The following is a 20,113-nucleotide window of genomic DNA, read 5'->3' as shown; positions in this document are numbered from 1 at the left end:
TTTTTATTAAGAAAAAAAGAGAATTTTTATTTTGAAATACTCTGGCTCAAAATTTGCAGAACAGCTTCCAAATTCAGTACATCTTGTTATTTAACATTACCTACGTGCCCCCAACCCCGCCAAAAAAAGAAAACCAGATTCCTCTGGGGAAATGTTATAAAAAGTTTATGGACTTCAGCATCAATAGGCCTGGTTTAAAATCCAGGACTTATAAGCTATGAACCGTAAGCAAATGACTTAAGCTCTCTGAAACTCACTTTTCTTATTTGTAAAATACTGACAATAATTCCTATCTCTCAGGGTTGTTATAAGGACTACGTGAAAAGAATAAAGCAGGTAAAACGTATAAGACAATAAATGTTAATACCTTCAAAAAGACATATACATTCATATAAACTCTAGCTCAATAGCAAATTGATATTAAAATTATGCTGTGATCATACATCTCAATACTAGTTAGTGGCTCATTTTCTATTTCAATTTAAATGAAATCAAAACCAAAAATACCCAAGAAAATAAATTCTCCTGCTTTTGGGAAATCCCACATCTAGGAGAAGCACCTGTGAAACAAACATTTTTACTATCTCCTCTTTACTGAATCTGTCCCACTGACTTTTGTATGCTCAGTAGTCTAACAGAGTGCCTAGCATATAGTTGGCCTTAAGTGCTGGATGAATAAATGTGGAGACCTTGGAAAATCTTACACTCTATAATAATGAGACTCATTATCACTCAAGTCTGAAAGCCTTCACACAAAGCTGTGGTGCGAATTAACATTCAACAACAGTTTTGATTTCAAAAAAGCAATCATGCAGCAGTTTCATCAATCTCATTTCCTCACAACTTGTTATTTCCAAAGAAATATAACTAAAAACACAAAATCCCTGGGATGAATCTCAAAGTCAGAGAGAGCAAGAAAGCTCTTAAACCTTAGTCCAGCTCCCTCACAAGGACCAAAAAGGCCAGACTCTCACAGCAAGCTAAAAGGTTTTTCCCCTACTTATTAGTCTTTTTGGTATTCACTTAGCAAAAGTTAATAAACAATATCATAAAAGTTAAATTAATAAAGAATAATTCCTGTTCTGGAATTATTTAGAAATAAATTCAGAAATTTCAACTTGTTAATAAATTTAATTCTATTACTAGACTGACAATGAAACACCACAATACAAAACAACTACGGAATCCTGAACTGTAAACACTTAGAATTTCACCTCCATCAACTAAATAAAACATCCAATCATTCCACAAATACTGAGTACCCTCTATTCACTGTTCAAAAAATATTTACTGAAATCCTATTATCCAGGCATTGCTTTGCACTCTGGAAATACACAAGGCAGGAAAGAAACAAAGATCTGCCCACTCCCTGTAACTTTCATTTTAAACAGGGGAGGAGGGAAGAGCAGACACAAACAAAATAAATTAAATATAACAAGGTGATAAATGTTTTTTAAAAAAAGTGCAGGGCTTCCCTGGTGGCACAGTGGTTGAGAATCTGCCTGCCAATGCAGGGGACATGGGTTCGAGCCCTGGTCTGGGAAGATCCCACAGGCCGCGGAGCAACTGGGCCGGTGAGCCACAATTACTGAGCCTGCGCGTCTGGAGCCTGTGCTCCGCAACAAGAGAGGTCACGATAGTGAGAGGCCCATGCACCGCGATGAAGAGTGGCCCCTGCTTGCCACAACTAGAAGAAAGCCCTCACACAGAAACGAAGACCCAACACAGTCCTAAATTAATTAATTAATTAATTATTTTAAAAAAACTGCAGAGGAGGGAAATGGAAAGTGCAGAATTGGGGAGCAGCTACAACTTTTAAAATAAGGGGCAAAGAAGGCCTGACTGAGAAAAACATTTTAACAAGGTCTTAAAGATGAAGCTAAGTAAAACTAGCACAAGTTCTAGTCCTACATAGATCAGATTCATAAGCAGCAACCCGGTGAACTAATTTTCTTAATTCCTGAAAAGGGTAGGAACAAGACTGAAACTATAAGACTCAGAAGATTTGAAAGAAACCAATTTTTAAGGAGGAGAAAAAATAATTATAAGAATTACTGGACTTCCCTGGTGGCGCAGTGGTTAAGAATCTGCCTGCCAATGCAAGGGACACGGGTTCGAGCCCTGGTCCGGGAAGATCCCACATGCCGTGGAGCAACTAAGCCCATGCGCCACAACTACTGAGCCTGAGCTCTAGAGCCCACGAGCCACAACTACTGAGCCCGCGTGCCACAACTACTGAAGCCCGCGTGCCTAGAGCCCGTGCTCCGCAACAAGAGAAGCCACTGCCATAAGAAGCCTGCGCATCTCAACGAAGAGCAGCTCCCGCTTGCCGCCCGCCGCAACTAGAGAAAGTCCGCGTGGAACAACAAAGACCCAACGCAGCCAAAATTAAATAAATAAATAAATAAATAATAAAATGAAAGATATAATGAAATAAAATTTTTAAAAAAGAATTACTAAATTCCTACTGGAAAAGAGAAAATACCTGATTATAATACCATGAAAATATAGCAAGCAAAAATATAGCAAGTCCCTTTCTATTTCCTTCCTTCCTTCTTTCTCCCCTTCCTCCTTCTTTCTTTCTTTTATTTATGATAAAGCTTCACTGCCAGCAACCACAAAACTAACATATAAAAGACTTCGTCATTTTGCCATTGTCAGGCTTCAAACTTTATATGCTTCACTTAACTTCCTACTCTTTCCATTTCTAATCCCTAGAAAACACCATCAAATTAACAGAAATCAAAGACTACACTTCATTTTAATCCCTATTTTATGTGTTCACCAAAAGTTAGTTACTAATGGATTTCTACTTTAAAGGTACTTAGAGAATTTACTGTTCAGGAATCCTGAAGCAAACCCTTTTGCAAAATCAAAGAACATTTTAAAAAATAACAGGTTTCTTGTTAGACAATATATGTTCACTGTAGAAAAACTTAGAAAAATTAAGATAGCAAAAAGAATAAAAGTAACATATTTGAACAACAGGATTATAACTGTATAATTACTGTACAATAAAGGGTTATAAGCGTAAGTATAAACATTTGGAGAATATTCTCAGTTTTCTCTATTTTGTTGCAGTTAATGCAATCACACTGCACATAATCCTTTGCAATGTGCTGTTTTCACTCATTCTTATCATGAACTTATTTCTATGTTAAATATTCTTGTACATCATCATTTTTAATCCTACTGTATAAATACTATAGGATTGTAGAAAGGATTAAATAAATGTATGGCATGGATGAAGCACTATTTAAGTAGTATTACTGTTATTAATCCCAGGATTAAATTTTTGATAAACATTCATGTAAAACTAAATTTATGAGCATAGCCTTAATTTTTTTCCTTAAAGTCCCAGAATTAGAACTTCTGAAACTCTCCAAACTGCCCTCCAAAAAGAATACATAAATTTACTTTCCTTCTGCAATACAACTCCCAAAACTCTTGTCACCAACTAAATATGATCTTTGTAATCTTTGCCAATTTCACTGGGGAAGAAGGGGTACAATTTTGCCTCATTCTATTTTTGTATTTCACCAATTATACTAAATTGAACACTTTTTTCACATGTTAACTATTTTTATTTCTCATTATGTGAATTGCTTATCAAAATATTTTGAAGTGAATGACTCTAATATTCATCATCAGAATACTCATATATTAGATTTGTTTAAAGCACGTTAATGCACACTGCCATTCTACATAAACATTTGCTTATGTTATATACTTTAAGATAATCCTCAACTTAGTATCTTCCTCTAATATTTTAAAAACAGAACACTAGTACCAAAGTCTGGGGGGGTGAGGAGGGTTCAAATTAAAGTCTTTAAAACCACCTAATTATGTAATATATAGTATCTCCATTAATACATTCACTTAAAAGAATGAAGCAGATACTTAAGTATTGACAAGGAAACTTTCCATGATATATTAACAAATGAAAAAAGGATACAGAACATGATCCATTTATAATTTATGGTGAAAATAAAACAAATAGAGTAAGAAGAATAGGGAACCAGTCGCTGTCCTAGGTGCTAAGGACCCAGTGATAAACAAGATAGGCAGGTTTTTTCCTGTTTTTATGGAGCTCACTGGTGGTTAACAGGTATACTGACTTTACTTAGATTTCCTTTTAGTGAGTGTTAAGCCACAACAGAATACAATAAAATTTTCTCAATTTCTTTCCAAATGTAAGTTTGAGTCTAAGAAGAAAGTAAAGAGGGATAGAGCTACACACACTACTTTCTGGATTTTAGAGCAAAAATTACAATACAGAAAACTTAGTAAGTTATATACACACACACAAAAAAAATATTATTGACTAGTGTTAACGAAAGAGAAGAAAAAAAGTCTCAAAATCATTTTTTAAGTCTTAGTTATACTCACGAATCTTTTTCATTATCCAAATTTAAAGCTCAATTGATAATATTACATTGAAGAAATCAAGTTACAGAATATTCATGATATGATCCCCATTTTGTTTAAAAACTATCTGTAGTATATTAAATGCTATACACTCGTAGAAAAATATCTTGAACTAACTTACTAGTAGTAATTTCTGGAGATAGGAATAAAGGGAAACTGAGCATATGGGAATCAGAGACAACTTTACAAATTTTATTGTATACACTTCTATACTGTTTGAGTATTTGTGGTAAAATAATATCTTTATTCCATAAATAAAAAATAAAATACTTTGACGTTTCAGTGCCAGAAGAAGAACCAGGAACTTGGTCCCATCAAAATTTCTCTATGTAATACATTAATGTAATCAGTATGGAACTGCTTGAATTAAAAAATCAGAGTGTTAGGCAGGTTTAAAAAGCAGTAAGGAAGAGCTCCCTATACCATGAGTGATTTCCAGGATTTCTGTTAAGTAGAAAAAAATACAAGGTGCTAAATAAAGTGTAAGTTTTATCTAAGAAAGAAAGAGAAATATGACTAAGTATATATACATTTTTTGTAAACAATGAAAAACTAATAAAAATGGTCACTTATGGGGGAAGGAGAGGATAGAGGCTAGATTTTTCTGACTACATATTGTAGTTTTGGTTCTGGAACCATGAAAATGTTTTACATAATTATAAAAGTAATCAAAAGTAAATCAAAATGAAAACAGATTATTCCCAAAAATTGACAGCAAAATGAATAAACCAAACTATATATCAAATGGGTGGCTTAGAGAGCAATTATTTCAAATGATTTTAAAACAGTAGTTTGACTATACATCCCTAGTATAATTTGTAAGAATTCTTTTTTTTTTTAAGTTGGTCCAATTTTATTGAAATCTGTTACAGAAGACAATTCAAATAGGAACCACTGTCTGTGGTTTTAAGGCCTACAGAAATCTGAGTTACGTTTTACTGCAAAATATAAAATACATTAATTCAAACTACAGCGTCAAAAGATTTTAATAATGAATTGTATGTCCTCATTAAGTTAGATATTTGCAAATGTTTTCCTAAATACTTACAACTAATTTAGAGATATCTTTTAAAGTTCAAATAGCCAGTTTAAGTTTGAGAAAACATACTTACTGTAACATGAAAGATGTTCACATTGAGATACTTCAGCCCCAGCTTCACAAACTACTGGAAATTAGGAGATACTCTGTTGCTAGATGAAAAAATATCACTTACGTCAGGGAAAATTATACTAGACTACCAGTTTAAAATGAGCAATAGTTCACATTATATTAGAGAAATTCTCTTGCCTTACAAATGCAAAATAAATCCTTCAGACTCCCTTGTCTGTAGAGACCACCAGCTCACTACCCAGGCTCTGAAACTCAGCACAGTTAGGGAAAAAACAAGACAGACTTCAGTATGAGAAGGAGCCAAAACATTTCCCAAGGGAAGCATTTCTGATTTTGTTTTTGTTAAGCATTCTCTTGATCTTTAAGCTCATTTAAAAACAAAAAACAAAAAACAAACCCCACTCAATTCCCAAGATCAGTTTGAAAATGAAAAAAATAGATCTGATGGCTCTCACAGCAACCTTCATCATGTCAAGGCAATGGTTTAACTCACATCTCCTGATATTTCCTCCCCATTTCCTACTGACAGCGTCCCCCCTTGCCCTTACAGAAGTTGAGGTTCCCTGTAATACAGACCCTTGGTTTTCTTAGCGTTATCTAAAACACATATTTTGAAAAATGTGTTTAGTAAAAATACCCTTCAAGTCCTGACCTAATTTCCTGATATATAAAGCACATAAGAGGTGGTGTCCCCTGCGACTATCTAAGGCTTACCAACTATTTAGGAGGTTCCCTTGACTCTTAAATTTGCCTTTAGAGGTTAAAATTCAACACAGAAAAAAATTCAGTTATCAAACATGTATTCCTAATTTAGAGTAAAGCTATATTACATAGCAAAACTCCACTTATTAAACTTTATCTCATGCAAACTTAAAATTTTAAAAATAGTAATTCCAGGCCCCAAGGTAGACCATGAACCTACTTAGATGCAAATATGGTAAACACTTAAAAAATTTTTTTCCAATCTTCCTAAAAGAAGTGTGTTTTGGCTGATAGATCAACATTATACGTCTGTTGCTAAGGTACACAATTTTTGACCTGGTAACTGAAATCATTCTGGTAATCTGACACATGACCAAGATGCTAAGACTACAGAATTAAAGGCATTCTTTTGGATTCTGTCCTTTAATAATTTTTAAGTGGAAAACCATGAAGAGGCTTCCAGCTCAGTAGAGACATTGATTAAAGCTTGGTAAAAATGGGCAGGTTCGCAGACCTTGGGTAACGCAAGTCAAATTCAACAGGCCAAAGGAGTGAGTTTTTCATGATGGGGCTCTCACCACTCACTGGTTTTGGGCCAGTTTTCCATAGCCTCCTCTCCCAGCATCATAGTCCTGACGATACTCATCTCCTACCTGGCCCCCAGAACACCCACGGCCATACTGCCTGCCCTCCTTAAAGCCTGCGTCCCAGTCTGTGCGAATGATCCGGTCATCTGGACAAGTTCCATTTATGTACCGCATGGCATTTTCTGCATCTGGTCTTGAATAGTATTCCACAAAGCAGAACCCTGTTTTCTTCATTTTTATCCAGGCCCATGATGATTTTCTTTATGTCACCACTTTTGCTTAAGAGTTCATAGATTTGGGGGCTTCCCTGGTGGCGCAGTGGTTGGGAGTCCGCCTGCCAATGCAGGGGACACGGGTTCGGGCCCTGGTCTGGGAAGATCCCACATGCCGCGGAGCGGCTGAGCCCGTGAGCCACAACTACTGAGCCTGTGCGTCTGGAGCCTGCGCTCCGCAACGGGAGAGGCCGCGATAGTGAGAGGCCTGCGCACCGCGATGAAGAGTGGCCCCCGCTCGCCGCAACTGAAGGGAGCCCTCGCACAGAGGCGAGGACCCAACACAGCCAAAAAATAAATAAATAAATAAATAAATAAGTGAAGTTCTTTAAAAGAAAAAAAAAAAAGAGTTCATAGATTTGTTCTTCAGTTGTATAAGAGGAAAGATTTCCAACATACAATGTACAGCTTTTCTTCAGTAATTTTTCCTGTTCTTCATTGTCACCCATTCAGGAAACACTGCAGAAATTCTACAAGACAGTATCTTACTACTACCTAAATGAAGCTATAGGCTTTAGACTGCAGAGATAAACAACAGCAAAAGTTGAATCCGTTCACTGTTTGAATCTTGCAGGATGCTTGTAATTCATGATGGTTATGATGTGGAACTTTCTAAAGTAATGAGACCCAGAAGTGCTGGTCCCGGTACTGGCTCAGCTTGACGTAGGAGTCGCTGCGCAGCGCCTTCAGGAAGCCACCTGACATAGTGCAGAGAAGTGGCCGAGGACTCCGCCACTGTGAGAATAACGAAGCCACCCCGGCAGTGGCGGAACTGGCAATTGTTTTCAGCAACCATTTTCTAAAATAAGCTCAAAATAATAATACTAATACACATATGTATATATAAGTAACATGGCAAGTAATTCATTACTCTCCAAGACTTTCAGCGTAAAAGAAAAGAGCTATAAATATAAATCTTAAAAAAGTTAAAGGGAAAATCTTATAATCCTAAACCCTTAAACTGGAAACAAAATCAGACTTAGAAATATTAGTATGAACTCATGGTGTATTTTCTTTTCTTTTACTTTTTAAAATTTTTATTTATTTATTTTTAAAATTTTTATTGGAGTATAGCTGCTTTACAGTGTTGTGTTAGTGTATTTTCACATTTAAATAATCATACAACAGACTAAGCAAAGTTGCAGAATATAAGATCAACACAAAAATCATTCACGTTTTTATACACTAAGCAAATGAACACTCTGAAAAGATTAAGAAACAGTTCAGTTTACAATAGCATTAAAAATTTCAATTTAATAGCATAAAATACCACTTATGAATAAATTTAACCAAGGAGGTACAAGCCTTGAAAACTACAAAAGTTACTGAAAGAAATTAAAGAATACTTAAATAAATGGAAAGACATGCCATGTTCATAGATCAGAACACTTAATATTAAAATGTCAATACTACCCAAAGCAATCTACAGAAGATTCTAAAATTCAAATGAAATTGAAAAGGATTCTGAATAGCCAAAATAATCTTTTTAAAAAACTAAGTTAGACTACCTAAACTTCCCAGTATCAAAACTTACTACAAAGCTAGAGTAATCAAGACAGTGTAGTACTGACATAAATACAGAAATACAGATCAATGGAACAGAACTGAGAGCCCACAAATAAACCCATGCATCTCTATAGTCAACTGATAATCAACAAGGGTGCCAAGACACTTCAATGGGAAAAGAACAGGCTCTTCAACACATTGAACTTGGACAACTGGACCCTTACTTCACACCATATATAAAAATTAACTCAAAAATGGTTCAGAGACCTAAATATAAGAAATAAAATATAAAATCCTTAGAAGAAAACATATGGGTAAAACTTCATGATTTTGGATTTGGGAATACTTTTTCAGATATGACACCAAAAGCATGAGAAGGAAAGAAGCAGGTACATTCAACTTCATCAAAATTTAAAACTTCTGTGCGTCTAAGTACACTGTCAAGAGAGTGAAAAGATTACCCACACAATGGCAGAATGTATGTTCAAATCATGTATCTGGTAAGGGTCTAGTATCCAGAATATATAAAGAAGACTTACAACCCAACAACAAAAAGAAAAAATGGGAAAAGGAGTTGAATAGACATTTCTCCAAAGAAGATATACATATGGCCAAAAAGCCCATCAAAAGATGCTCAACATCATTAGTCATTAGGGAAATGCAAATCAAAATCACAATGAGATACCACTTCACACCAACTAGGATGGCCATTATCAAAACATGGAAAATAACAAGTGTTGGAGAAGATGTGGAAAAATTAGAACCCTCATACACTGCTGGTGGAAATATAAAATGAGGCACCCACTGTGGAAAACTGGCAGTTCCTCAGTAAACACCCAAGAAAACTGACAAGTGTTCAAAAAAAATTCATACACATTCACCACAGCACTATTCACAATAGCCAAAATCTGGAAACAACCCAAACATCCATCAACTGAATAAACAAAATGTGGTATATCCATACAATGGAATGTTATTCAGCCATAAGAAAGAATGGAGTACTGATACATGCTACAACATGGATGAACCTTGAAAACACCTATGCTGAGTGAAAGAGGCCAGACACAAAGACCACATGTTGTATGATTCTACTTATGAACCATCCAGAACAAGCAAATCCATCGTCAGAAAGCAGATTAGTGCCAGGGTCTGGGGAGAGATAGGAATGCAGAGTGACCACTTAATGAATACAGGATTTCCTTTTGGAGTATGAAAAAGTTCAGGAACTAGATAGTGGTGATCGATAAACAATACTGTGAATGTACTTAATGTCACTGAATTGTACACTTTAAAATAGAAATGGTCAATTTTACATTGTTTATTTTACCACAAAAAAAAAAAATCACACACATAGACACACCACACCCCCTAGCTCTGTCCAATAAAAGGGCCTACAAACAACACAACCATAGCAACAAAGACTCAGATGATGGTCTTTAAATATAATCTTACACTAAAAGGAATCAAAACCCCTTAGAAAAATAACTGGTTCTAGATCCAAGACAGGTGATGTACAAGATGAGCCTGGAACATCTTTTTATCCTGGAAAACCGGGCTACCAAAGATTATTGAGGTTTTCTCGAGGAATACAGGAGCCAACATGAAGGGGCTCCCACTAGCTAAAGATGAGACAATTTGAGAATTAAAAAGAATAACTACAATGGATTATAACAAACATATCCAAAATCTGGGGTTCATATTGATTCTTAAAGAAAACAAAACAAACAAACAAAATCCTCACTGGCCACCTCTATCAAATACTAGGAAAAGAATCAAGCATTTATTCTACTGTTCCTCAGAATAATCATACAATTGATTGAAGTAAAGAAGTTCTTTTTTATAGAAGAGCTCCAGCAAATAAAACAGAAGGAATAAAAAAATATCACCACCATCAGACAGAGTGATCTAGCTCAGGATTGGCAAACTTTTTCGGTGTCAATAAAGAGCTAAGTGGAAAGTGAAAGGGAGAAGAGAAGCAGAATAGGAAGAAGAATGAAACTGTGACTCATTCTTCTCTTCCTTCACCCTAGTTAATGACAAGGTAGTGAGGTGCTGCTACTAGCTGTTCCTTTAAAAATGTCCTGACAAGGACAAAGAGTATCTTATTTTATAAGAAAAGGTTTCCCATGAAAATCACTCTGCCTCAAGCTGTGAAAACTGGTGTTCTTAGAGCCCCCAAAGATCTTGGCTATTTCAAAGCAGGAAATAAAAATTTAGGAAAAGAAAAAAATTTTTCAGGGGGGTGGTGGGGAGGCTCTCTCCCCCACTTCCTCAGAACTGAAGAGTAATAAAAACTGAAGGAAGAAAAATACCATACTCTGCTTAACTCAATTCACAGTTAATAGTCTTAGTGGTTTTGAAAGGCTCTAAACAGTTTTCCAAATTTTCAGAGGGCACCTCAGACTATTTAACTCTACTGAGCAAGACTATAGACATCCAAGTTGGGAGAAAAAAATCTTCACATTCCATAGTAATCTGGTTTGCCCACCATAGTTAAACATTTAATAACTAATGGTCAAATACAAACCAAACTGTCACTGCATACAGACTAGCCTGAAAACAGTTTTCAGGAGAAAAATATTTAGTATAAAAAGACTGACTAGGGACTTCCCTGGTGGCGCAGTGGTTAAGAATCTGCTTGCCAATGCAAGGGACACGGGTTCGAGCCCTGGTCCAGGAAGATCCCACATGCCACAGAGCAACTAAGCCCGTGTGCCACAGCTACTGAGCCTGTGCTCTACAGCCCAAGAGCCACAACTACTGAGCCCATGTGCCACAACTACTGAAGCCCGGGCGCCTAGAGCCTGTGCTGCACAACAAGAGAAGCCATGACAATGAGAAGCCCACGCACCACAACAAAGAGTAGCCCCCGCTCACCGCAACTAGAGAAAAGCCCGCATGCAACGAAGACCCAATGCAGCCAAAAATAAATAAAAATTTAAAAAAAAGATTGACTACACAGTCATTAGATCTACTCAAAATACACATCTCACACTAAAAACAAACAAAAACTTTATGGGCACTAGGTCAACATCTGCTGATTATAAATAGTACTCACTGAAAAAGTGCCAGATGCCTAACAGCAACTGTAACTTTCTTAATGCCCTACAAAATATACTCAAGATAGGACTTTCATTATAGGCATACCTCAGAGATATTGCAGGTTCGGTTCCAGACCATCGCAATAAAGTGAGTATCACAATAAAGTGAGCCACACAAGTTTTTTGGTTTCCCAGCACACATAAAACTTATGTTTACACTACACTGTAGTCTATTAAATATGCAATAGCATTATATCTCCAAAAAAACAATGTATACACCTTAACTAAAAAATACTTTATTGCTAAAAATGCTAACCATCATCTGACAACACAGGGTTGCCACAAACCTTCAGTCTGTAAAAAATGTGGTATCTGCAAAGTGCAATAAAGCGAAGCACAGTAAGACGAGGTATGACTGTAATTTAATAAGGCAAATGGTGATGATTTTTCCTCAAGTAAGTTTAAAAAAAGATTTGGAGGCTTTCCTTATGACCACCCTACACATGCCCATTAAGAAACAAAACAAAACAAAAAAACAGAATACAGAGAGGTAACAATCTACACCTAAGTCTTAATTACTTTTATTACTACTAATAATAATGGCAGCTAAGGTTACTCTGTGCCAGACACCTTACATGGATCATTACCTCCTTTAAGCATCACAATCACCCAGAAAAGTAGGTATTATTATCACCACATCCTGATGAGGAAAATGAAGCTATAAAAAGTTTGTAACTTGTCTAAGCCCACTATACCTGATGAAAGAGGGGGTTCTGGCCTTATAATGTCAAAAATAGACATAAAGCTATACATAACTAAACATACTAACAAATCTCACTCTAAAAGCACTTTAATTTCCCCTCTGGAGCATGGAATTCATCCATGCAAAGCAAAGGACACAGGCCATGTGTCAGGTAAGTAAATTTATCCGTTCCTTCTTCCCTAAGTAGGGCAGCTTAGTCTCTTTCCTAGTATTATTGCTAAATTGCTGTTTCTAAAGTGTAAAACCCAAATGGGCAGTTCATTACAATTATATAGTAGCACAGTAAAGTCAAAAGAGCAAAGATTTAGGAATCAGAGAGATTAGGGATCCATTCCCAGTTTTGCCCTGTTGCTAGTTTTGTGTTCTTTATCCTCCAAAAGGGCCTCAGGTTCCTTGTCTGTAAAATGGAGATATCACCTAGGTCCTGTACAGTAATGCTCTTATTTTTATTTTTTTTAAATTCTCTTATATTTATTTATTTATTTACTTACTTACTTACTTATTTAATTTTTGGGTGTGTTGGGTCCTTGTTTCTGCACGAGGGCCCTCTCTAGTTGTGGCAAGCGGGGGCCACTCCTCATCGCGGTGCGCGGGCCTCTCACCATCGCGGCCCCTCTTGTTGCGGAGCACAGGCTCCAGACGCGCAGGTTCAGTAGTTGTGGCTCACGGGCCCAGTTGCTCCGTGGCATGTGGGACCCGCCCAGACCAGGGCTCGAACCCGTGTCCCCTGCATTGGCAGGCAGATTCTCAACCACTGCGCCACCAGAGAAGCCCAGTAATGCTCTTTAAATGTTGGTTCCCCTCCCTTCTCTTCTAAAATAAAAGCAAGATCCAAATACCTAAGGCAAAGACTCCAAAGTGTGATCCAACGAACACCAACCCTTAGAGAGACCCTATAAGCAGTATTTCCTAAACTTCTTTATCCACAGAATATTTATTACAGCATAACATTGCTTAAAGGAACTAGTGTAGGAAATGCTGACCAAAGGATTTTACATAGGTTAAAAAATAAAATGAAACTTTGCTTCAGATGATAGCTCTTTCGGCTCTCAGTGTTCATTTTTATCCACTATCTACTTCCTGCCTGCATTCTGGATAGCTGAGCTGGCAAGTAAGTGCCTTGTGGATATATGAATACTCCATTTATAAACTATTATACATTAAAACCCAGATGTCCTCTTATAAGTGTGGTCTGAAAAATCTAACAGGGCTTGTTACTGCATTGTTAACAGAAAACAGTATTTTTCCACTAGTCTTCCAGTTACAGAGTAGAGGAGACAGGGAATAAAAAGTTCACGTATCAGTTTTCATTTACCAGAACTGTAGGACATAAACTAAATTACTACAAACATAATGTGTATCTGGCCTCACCTGTAGAGAAGAAGGCAGTACAGAGAATGGGAGCCAATTACACTGCATCTGAATTTTGTATCATCACAGGATTTTATTGTAATCTGACACTTAAAACACTTATCAACTAAGAAAAGTTCCTCAGAAGCACAGAAAATTTACTCCAAGTCATGGAAACTATAAATGAACCTTTTAAATTAATATTTAACTACCCTAAAAGCTACAAAAATACTACTTAGAGAGAAAAACATGATTATGAACTGATATATTAAAATTTGGTCTCTATGCTCAAGACTCACTGCTTTAAATTTCTGATTTATTTTTCAACATTCAACATTTATTAAGCATCAACTAGATAAAGAGGATCTTCATGTGCAACAATAATGCAAAGCAACAACAAAAATTATTGAGGGACTTCCCTGGTGGTCCAGTGGCTAAGACTCCACCCTCCCAATGCAGGGGGCCTGGGTTCAATCCCTGATCAGGGAACTAGATCCCACATGCCGCAACTAAGAGTTCACACGCCACAACTAAGACCCGATGCAGCCAAATAAATAAGTTAATTAATTAATTTTTTAAAAATTATTGAGACAAGTGACCTCAGGAAACAATAAGGATGGAAGCAGGTGGGTGAAGTCTAATGCTTGCCTTGAGTCAAGCTATGATGTGTCAAACTCAAAATCGGTGTCTTCAAGTTACCAGAGGTGGCAAGGCTCCATTTTTGCACATCATTCACATTCTCTTAGGACAGTAAAGTAGTTAAGAAAAGAGTTCTAGATTAAATTACCTTGGTTGGAATCCAAGCTCTGCCATCTGCTGGTTCTGAAACCTTGGCAAAAGTTACCTAACCTCTCTAAGCCTCAATTTCCTCAATGATAATGGGATCTGGCTCATAACTGACTTTGCAATATGGATTTCAACTATATTTGTTACCCATCTCTTATAGCCACTATTTCATAGACAGGCTGCATTAATTTTAAAGCAAGGTATTTGCTCTTAAAATTTTTACTTCAAAAGGATAAAACAATTTAACTTTACTTGTATATGGCTGACAATTTACTTTCTTCTTGGTAAGCAACATTAATAAAAAGTAAAAGTTCCAAAGCCCTACCCTAAGAAACCTTAGTTCAACCAATTTCCCAGAATCTTCCTATTTTCTTTCCAAATTATAAAGATCACATAGTGCAGCAGTTAAAAGAACAAATTCAAAGTATGGCTACAAAATTTGCTGGCTGTGTAAGGCCCTCTAAGCCTCAGTTTCCTCATTTGTAAATTGTATTTGCCTTACCAGATTGTGGTAAAGATTAAATAAGATAGAAATAAATTGCTTAGTATAGTGCAATGACATAGTAAGTACTGAAAAACCTTTTGTCTTTTATTTAAAGTCTGGCGGCCTGAGTTCAACATGCTGGGCCTATTCCCTACTAGTTGTGAGATCCTGAATATATCAATTAAAATATTTTTAACTCCATTATCCTTAAATGGGGAGAATACTGCCTCAAAGCATTATGAAAGTTATATGAAATATCAGTCCTTGGCACACAGTAAACACTCAAACAGTAGATACATCTGAATTATTCTAGTTCTAAGATATGGGCTACCATCATAGCATCTAGGGAAACTCAATACTCATCATAACCACAATCTTTTTTCTAATTAACTTTTTCCCCAACCCTCACTCCTCTGGTCAACAGCAGCATTTCTTACCTCTTCCCTAAACTTTAGAAAGTACATAGGCTTTCCCAGGTATATATAAGAAAAAAAAATATGTTGTTGTTGTTAATTGGGACATAAAGCTACATTTTTAAACAATATCTTACTCTTAAATTAATAATGATAGTTGACAAGCTGTACAATTTATATTGATGCCATATACAAGACAGTGGAGTCAGAAAATTTTCTGCCTCTGGGGATCTTTCTTTTCTAAGGACCCCAGGAACTGGCCCACCTGCTCCTACTTTAGAAGTCATGACACAGTTCCTTTGTTTCTTACTAAGTACTCATCCTCCACTATAGCAGAAATAAAATACTAGAACATTTCCACTATCCTTTGAAAGTGCACAGCCATTCTTTAACTTTCTGTAAATTGACAGGAGGTAAATATATACTGTAAAGTCTCAAAACTCTCTCAATAAAGGTTATCCCTGATGTTCAACGAATTTAAATAGAATTATGCTTTGTTCTTTAGTAATTCCTCTTAGGTTTCAATGGCACAGCAAGCATTTGCTACTTACAGAGAAAATAAAATAAATCTCTTCTAAGAATCATGCCCTAGGTCAGCCAAACATCTCACAATGTATACAATTAGTCAAAGAAGCAGATACAATGTTGCTCAGTAAAAACCAAATTATTATCCTGACATCATGATTTCTCAAAACCCAATACAGACAGCCAAATTTTACAGCTATTTAAGAAGTTAGATTATTTAGTGAAGAGAACCCTTATTGCTTATTAATATTTCTTACTTTCTCTGGGAAAGCTCTTGAATTGATATACTAATATACACTAGTATATCAGACAAACAAACACTATCCGAGAGACACAAAAAGAAGCCCTGTAAAAATTAAAGTTTTCATAAATCCCCACAATACAATTATATGTCTAAGTACATCCATGGTGAAAGGGCCTGTTCATATTTAAGTAGTCTGTTTACTTTGTCTCTTGCAGAATAAGCTACTTGGTAAAAATAAGGAAACTGATTTATCACTTTTCATTATTCTAAATCTCTCTTCTACCCTCACCCTCTCCAAATAAACTCCTGGAAGGCTTGGGGGTATTGTACTAGCTGGACAGGCTCAATGTTTCAAAGGTATTGTGCTTACCAACCAGTGCAACCTAGCATCTGAGTTCTTTCATTCAGCTATCCATCCAGAGTTCACACCACTCTGTGCTAAGCACACAGTATAACACAAGTGTCTATATCTCTGTGTCTCTTTCCTTTCCCTACTATTGTTCCTTTGTGTTTAAACAAAAACCCAGGTTTAACTTTATAACTTAATTTCTTGTATCAAAACTTAAATGTTGGGTTTCCCTGGTGGCGCAGTGGTTGAGAATCTGCCTGCCAATGCAGGGGACACGGGTTCGAGCCCTGGTCTGGGAAGATCCCACATGCCGTGGAGCAACTAGGCCCGTGAGCCACAACTACTGAGCCTGCGCGTCTGGAGCCTGTGCCCCGCAACAAGAGAGGCGGCAACAGTGAAAGGCCCGCGCACTGCGATGAAGAGTGGCCCCCATTCGCCGCAACTAGAGAAAGCCCTTGCACAGAAACAAAGACCCAACACAGCCAAAAATAAATTAATTAATTAATTTTAAAAAAAAAACAAAACTTAAATGTTTCTAGAAACATCAGTGACAGTTTGATGACCTGGAAACTCTAATACTATCATGTATAGTATACATGTAACTACCAAGATAAATTGCTTTCAATTCAAATATGTATTAAGTAACCCACTATAGAAAGCACTGTGCTCCACACTACAGGAAATACAAAGGTGAGTAAAATACCGTTTTTGCCATACTCGAATTTATAATCACCTAGAAAGAGACAAAACAAGTTAACTAGAACACAAGGCAGCACATAAGAGGAGTGATTGTGCTACAGGAGTTACATGCAAGTGCATTTCATGCCTTGGAGTAAAGGGCGAGGAAGACTAAGTAGTTGAGGTGGCGTATGAGACTCTGAAAGCTGGGTGGGTCTTTGAAACAGCAAGGGGAGAGAATTTACGACAGAATATTCAGACTAATAAGATCTCATTGGGACCAGGACAATCATGGCAACAACAACATCTAACAAGTATACCAATAAGAATTTTAATATACTTTTTAAGTGTGCTAAAATATGGGGAAAAATCATTACCTCCTATACCAAGGACGTTTCTGAAGAACATAAATCTCTCAACCTCCTTTAATGTGGTGTAAATTTCAAAATAAACTGAAGACATGACTAAAAACAAAACAAAGCAATGAGACAAATCAATGAAGTGTTTTTAAACTACATACACCTTATCTGTTCCTTTAGAATATATATATATATATATATATATATATGATTAGGCAGATTGACAACAATATTACACAATAACGTAATTCCTGGAAAATTCTAACCCTGTACTGCTCAACATGTGGCTATTAAGCGCTTAAAATGTGGCTACTACAAATTAGTATGTGCTATTAAGAGTAAAATACCCACTAGGTTGTGAAGATTCAGTACTCAAAAAAGATGGCAAAATTTATCATTAGTAAATTTTATATTCATTACGTGTTGACATAATAATTTGGATACACTGCTTTAAATAAAATATATTCTTAAGATTAAGTTCACCTGTCTTTTTACTCTTTTTAATGTGGCTCCTAGAAAATTTTAAATTACATATGTGACTCACATTTGTGGCTTCCATTATATTTCTATTGAACAGGTCTGGTTTAAACAACCTCTTAACATTTATATTGTTCAGATTTCTGTACTTGCTTCATGTTGTTGCTTCATGTTGGCATGGTAATCACTTGATCACAATGATACTAAGTAACCTTCCAAACATCTTGCCTCAGTGTCTAGATACTGAAAAGGTGAGACACCTGCCAAAAAAGTGTGTCAGCTTCTTAACTACCCTTTTGGAGCAAATGTGGAAAAAACAACCAACTAAAAACTTTTCCAGATACGTTTACCAAACAGTTAATACTCCAGGCACTGCTAGCTGATGTCATGAGACTATGTTAGATAAGAACTACTCAGGGATGCAAAGAGATGGGATCCAGGAAATAGGACAGTGGACCCTAAAGAGCAATGAAAGAAGTTAGAGGATGACAGCTGTACAGCAGAGGCCTGGAGAACAACCAGGCCAGATCCCAGTAGGACAGCACTCCAGGAAAAGAATGGAGGGTAGGGCAGAATCTAGAGAATGCTTAATAAAATTTGAAGGGAAAAAAATGAAGACTGTGATCATTGCAAGCTGTGCAAGAGAAAGAAAATGGCAACAAAAAAGTGTAAAAAAAAGTTGAAAGCAAAGGAAATGTGATTGTCACTTCTGAAACAGTTTGGTAATTCTTTAAAATATTAAACAGTTACCATATGACCTAGCAATTCCACTCCTAAGTATACACCCAAAAGATCTGAAAATATATGTCCACACAAAAACTTGTTCACAAATGTTCATATCAGCATAATTCATAATAGCCAAAAAAGTAGAAACTATCCAAATGTCCACTGACTGATGAACGGGTAAACAAATGGTGGCATTTCCATACAATGGAATATTATTCAGCAATAAAAAGTAATTAAGTACTGATAAATGCTACAACATGGATGAACCTATAAGACATTATATGAAGTAAAAGAAGCCAGTCACAAAAGGCCACATATTTTAAGATTCCATTTATATGAAATGTCAAGCATAGGCAAATCCATAGAGACAGAGAGTAGATTAGTGGTTGCCTGGAGCTGGAAGGAAGGGAACTATGAGGAATGACTACTAATGGATACAGGGTTTCTTTTTGGGGTGATTAAAAATGTTCTAAAATTAGATTGTGATGATGGTTGCATCACTCTGTGAGTACTGGGAACCACTGAACTGTACACCTTAAATTAATGAATTTTATGGTATGTGAATTATATCTCAATAATGCAGTTTTTAAAAGGAAATGTAATCATTGTACACTATTCACCTTAATGTCTAGATACTGAGTGCTGATCTGAATAATAACTTAAATAAATAATTATTTAACTAAAAATGGTGGTACAATTACATTAGTAAGATAGTAAAAGGGAGATGGTGATGACAATAAATAATATCTAAAAATAATTTTAAGACATAGACAAATAGTACACTAATTAAAATTATGATAAAACTACTAGAGGAAATAGCTGTCATAGTTAAGGTTGCCTCTGAGAAACAGAAATGAGGGAGAGGAGTTATGCTTCTATATTGAGACTTTCTGCACTATTTGATTTCTTTAAATCATATAATGGAGTGTATTACTTAATAAAAAAAATTTTTTTTTAATTTTTTAAGACTAAGGAATGCTTGGTTTAGGAGCAGAATGAAACCATGCGCTCTTAAAGAGGTAAAAGGCACAGGCTTCATTGACATTGACGCACTCTGCGCCTCTGATCTCTCAAGAGAACAGGTTTTCTCATCTAAGATGTTCAAAAAATGGAAAGTTAAAGGAAAATATCAATTATCTTTTATCTTTTTCTTTACCATGAAATAAACAGCTATTTCCAGCAAGAACACACATAATATCTACTTGACCTTATAGGTCATTTCTCAAATACACAAAGAGTGGCAAATATTCTAAATGTGCCACTAAGCGTTCATTGGTTATGCCTATTATCATTTTACCTCTTATTACCAAGA

At 36.0% G+C, this 20,113-nt stretch overlaps 1 protein-coding gene and 1 pseudogene across 7 annotated transcripts in view; both read right to left on the bottom strand.

The window, feature by feature from the left end:
• Window positions 1-20,113, bottom strand: part of GSK3B (glycogen synthase kinase 3 beta) — a 206,145-nt gene that overhangs the window by 175,789 nt on the left and 10,243 nt on the right. The gene's annotated exons all lie outside the window — the stretch shown is intronic.
• LOC309659879 (nuclear cap-binding protein subunit 2 pseudogene) lies at window positions 5,919-7,078 on the bottom strand (annotated as a pseudogene). The gene has a single exon. The product of its transcript is annotated as a nuclear cap-binding protein subunit 2 pseudogene (transcript).

The sequence above is a fragment of the Balaenoptera physalus genome, assembly GCF_965194825.1.
Source record: "Balaenoptera physalus genome assembly, chromosome: 4".
NCBI classification, from domain to species: domain Eukaryota; kingdom Metazoa; phylum Chordata; class Mammalia; order Artiodactyla; family Balaenopteridae; genus Balaenoptera; species Balaenoptera physalus.
The sequence above is the reverse complement of the archived record's forward strand: the minus strand, read 5'-3'. Positions and strand labels throughout refer to the sequence as shown.